This window comes from Bactrocera neohumeralis, chromosome 2 (assembly GCF_024586455.1).
Source record: "Bactrocera neohumeralis isolate Rockhampton chromosome 2, APGP_CSIRO_Bneo_wtdbg2-racon-allhic-juicebox.fasta_v2, whole genome shotgun sequence".
NCBI classification, from domain to species: Eukaryota; Metazoa; Arthropoda; class Insecta; order Diptera; family Tephritidae; genus Bactrocera; species Bactrocera neohumeralis.
The window spans coordinates 41,689,616-41,694,281 of record NC_065919.1 but is presented as its reverse complement, the minus strand read 5'-3'; the positions used below and the strand labels follow the sequence as shown (position 1 = coordinate 41,694,281).

Genomic DNA, 4,666 nt, shown 5'->3' with positions numbered 1-4,666 from the left:
AGTACATGAGAAGGTGTCCCTTCACTACCGTGGCTTTACTAGTGACTAGAAATACGTGTCAATTTGCTGCGATGAAATGTCTTTGAAGACCCATTTGTAGTATGATAGGTATAGGGATTTAATTGTAGGTCTGGAGGATTATGGTGATGAAAATCGTACCTCCAGAATTGCTTCAAGTATTTTAACGCTTATGGTTCAAGGCATAGGTGGGAAGCCTTGGTTTCAACCACTTGCTTATTTTTTTGTGCATAAATCATGCAAAGGAGATGTTTTAAAACGGTACGTATTCGAAGTTGTGACACAACTTCAGGCGATAGGTCTTCACCCCTGCCATTTTGTGTGTGACCAAAGATCAAATTTTGTGCATTTTGCCCGGGTTGTACGAGTGACAGAAGATAGGCCATTTTTTATAGTGAATGGAGAAGAAATCGTATTTTTTTACGATTCTCCGCATCTTATAAAAAGTGCGCGAAATTGTTTGCAAATAGCAAGAACGTAGTTAGTTTCAATGGACGTCTTGTGAAATGGAGTGATATAATTCACTTCCATGAGCAAGACGCTCAACAAAGTATAAGATAACTTCGGTTCATCTTAGGCTATCAACTTTTGAAAAAATGAGTGTGCATTTAGCTACACAGGTTTTCAGCAACACGGTTGCTAGTGCAAGTTTCGCATTATATAGCTCCGGGAAATTGAATATATCTAAGTCTCAAACTTTCCTTAATACGCCGTATATTTTTTTTTTTTTGATAACATTTTTAATATATTTAATAGTAGTAGGCTTGGAGCCCTACGAAAATTTAATGATCTTTTTTTCAGTAGTACGGAACAAATTAAGCTTTGAGTTCAAAGCGTCTGCAACGACGTTTTGATTAATGATATTTCTAGGCAAAGTTTGCCAAGACCACCCTTAGAACCACTTCAAAATATTGAAATCGCGGAAACTGATTTAAGTGAAAGTTTTTTCTTGAAACAAAATTCATTTGTTTATTTTTGCGGCTATATGTATTCAAAGTTTTTAAAACCTCATAGTTGTTTGAGTCCGATTCCTCATTTCGAAAAAGAAACTGATTCTCCTTTTCTTTTTTCTATGGAAAAAGAATATAACGACTGTAGTCTGGACAAACCACATGCAGACTTTATAAACTTCCTCGAAACAAGTAAGGAAGGTCTAAGTTCCACTGAACATTTTATACTCTCGCATGATAAAGTGATAATCGAGATTTCATTATACGTCATTTACATATTTTTCAAATACCGTATTTTTGTAAAGTTTTATTCCGCTATCATCATTGGTTCCTAATGTACATATATAAAGAAAAGGCATCAGATGGAATTCAAAATAGCGTTAAATTGGAAGAAGGCGTGGTTGTGAACCGATTTCACCCATATTTCGTACATGTCATCAGGGTGTTAAGAAAATATTATATACCGAATTTCATTGAAATCGCTCTAGTAGTTCCTGAGATATAGTTTTTAAAACTCTATATTTTGCGAGGCCACGCCCATTTTCAATTTTTAAAAAGAAACTGGGTGCAGCTTTTCTGCAATTTCTTCCGTAAAATTTAGTGTTTCTGACGTTTTTTGTTAATCGGTTAACGCACTTTTAGTGATTTTCAACATAACCTTTGTATGGGAGGTGGGCGTGGTTATTATCCGATTTCTTCCATTTTTGAACTGTATATGGAAATACCTGAAGGAAACGACTCTATAGAGTTTGGTTGACACAGCTATAGTAATTTCCGAGATTTGTACAAAAAACTTGGTAGGTGGCGGGGCCACTCCCACTTTTCCAAAAAAATTATGTCCAAATATGCCCCTCCCTAATGCGATCCTTTCTGCCAATTTTCACTTTAATATCTTTATTTATGGCTTAAACATTTATAGACTCGTGGCAGAGCCGATTTTTTGCCCATTTCGAACTTAACCTTCTTATGGAGCCAAGGAATACGTGTACCAAGTTTCATCATGATATCTCAGTTTTTACTCAAGTTACAGCTTGCACGGACGGACGGACGGACAGACGGACGGAAACGCAACATATTTCCTCTATTTTTATACTCTTGCAACAAAGTTGCTAAGGAGAGTATTATAGTTTTGTTCACATAACGGTTGTTTGTAAGTCCTAGAACTAAAAGAGTCAGATATAGGGTTATATATACCAAAGTGATCAGGGCGACGAGTAGAGTTGAAATCCGGATGTCTGTCTGTCCGTCCGTCCGTCTGTCCGTCCGTCCGTGCAAGCTGTAACTTGAGTAAAAATTGAGATATCATGATGAAACTTGGTACACGTATTCCTTGGCTCCATAAGAAGGTTAAAGTTCGAAGATGAGCCAAATCGACCCACTGCCACGCCCACAAAATGGCGAAAACCGAAAACCTATAAAGTGTCATAACTAAGCCATAAATAAAGATATTAAAGTGAAATTTGGCACAAAGGATCGCATTAGGGAGGGGCATATTTGGACGTAATTTTTTTTTTTGAAAAGTGGGCGTGGCCCCGCCCCTACTAAGCTTTTTGTACATATCTCAGAAACTGCTATAGCTATGTCAACCAAACTCTATAGAGTCGTTTCCTTTAGGCATTTCCATATACAGTTCAAAAATGGAAGAAATCGGATAATAACCAAGCCCACCTCCCATACAAAGGTTATGTTGAAAATCACTAAAAGTGCGTTAACCGATTTACAAAAAACGTCAGAAACACTAAATTTTACGGAAGAAATGACAGAAGGAAGCTGCACCCAAGCTTTTTTTAAAAATTGAAAATGGGCGTGGCCTCGCCCACTTATAGACCAAAAACTATATCTCAGGAACTACTAATCTAATTAATTTTACAGCAAAATAAGAAAATATGTAAATGACGGATAATGAAATCTCGATTATCACTTTATTATGCGAGAATATAAAATGTTCGGTGACACCCGAACTTAGCCATTCCTTACTTGTTTAGTCATAGGACCAATTGAATTGTTTTTGTTACTTTCACTTTATTTTCAAAATGAATTGTTTTTGTTATTTTTAATTTAAATTTAAACTATTTGTTACGTAGTTTTAAGTTATATGGTTGCAAATATGCCTCCGGGGGAACCGAACACCCTAAAAAATCGGTAACGCGCCTAGTTGCATACCTCATGGTGGTGTGGAAAATGCAACATATGCACAAAAATATGTAAAAAAATGAACAATAAATAAAATCTACTGAAATAAAACATTTAGTTACAATTTACTTTTTATTTGGGATTATAATTATAAAATCGGTAGAAAAAGGGTTCGCCAGTTTTGCTGTTCACAAAGTAAAACTAATTGCAATAATAAGAACAAATAACTGCGTTAAGTTATATACAAATATTCATAATTCACTAGATGTAAAGACGAATTGTAATTCGCGTAGATGCAAATATTTCTTTTTAAATCGCTGCTTGGCCACCACCAACTTTCATTTGATGAGTGTTGTTTAATATTTGCTTGGTTGTTGTTGTTAGCGTTGTTGCCATTACAGTAGTTTTATGCAAACATACGTAGTTCTGCTATCGATTTTTGGTGGAGCTGGTTCCTCCCACTCTCCCAGTTTGGCATCATAATATTGCGCAGCACGATATGGTCGCAATTTCCATGGTACTTGCTCTTCCATGGAGGTCAATTGTACATCCAAACGACCAATAACTTGTCAAGGACAGATAAGCTCAGTAAACTTGGCTTTCAATAGGAAGGTAGGATCGCAATGCATGTCTTAACGACGGTATCCCCACCATTTTTCATTTTTGCTCATAACACGATGAAACCAGTCAATTAATTCGCTCAACTGGTAACGCTTTGATCTGCAAGGTGGGTGTTGAGTGTTTAGCATTATGTAAATTCCAAATTGCTCAAAACCTACCCAACAGCTTGATAAACCTGACCAGCAGTATCGCGATCCTTAGCGCAATTGGCAATAGCTTGTGCAACATCCGAATGTGCTCACCGTAGTATTTGCTCTTCAAAAAGTTGCTTCCACCCTCAAGCACAAAGCTCATTGGTTTGGGACTAGCGTTCTACACCAGCTCATTTGCTGATCCTATAAAAAAATTAAAAAATCCTTGGTAAATCTTTTGAAATAAAGTTTAATTTTTAGCTTACCTAGCAATGCGACGTGCACCTTCCACGAGCACGTCATTGAGTTTAAAATTTTTTCTCGAATTCACGACCAACTAATTTGATAACTACATTTGAGTACTTCACAGCATCGTGTATCGCTTTTTCATCTCTTAAATCATAAAGTTGGAACAGCGCCTGACCCATTACGCAGCAATATTAACGAGGCCATGTTTAGTTATTTCGTACTTTTATTGGGATTAAATATCAGCCGATCTGTTGTTTATCGTCCCAAGGAAAATTTGTAAACACTTCTTCCAGATTCAAATAACTAAATAAACCATCGTAAAGCATTTAACCATGAAATAAACTCAAATAAATTGTCTTGCAAAAACCTTCGTTACGATGGCAAAAATGTAAATATGGCTGTGAATGAGCATAATCAGGACCCCACTATTCGGCATGGTTGCTTATTTGTTCGTAACATTTTTCTGTGGTGAACATTTATTAACTTACCGCAGTTAAAAAGAGGCATAAATAAAAAACTTAATTTTTCATGTATTTGCTCATATTGTTCTCATCTTTTAGAATA

General features: G+C 36.2%; 1 pseudogene; it reads right to left on the bottom strand.

Moving 5' to 3' along the window:
* Window positions 1-3,496: 3,496 nt before the first annotated feature.
* On the bottom strand, window positions 3,497-4,281 carry LOC126759018 (NADH dehydrogenase [ubiquinone] 1 alpha subcomplex subunit 9, mitochondrial-like; annotated as a pseudogene).
* Window positions 4,282-4,666: the final 385 nt, after the last annotated feature.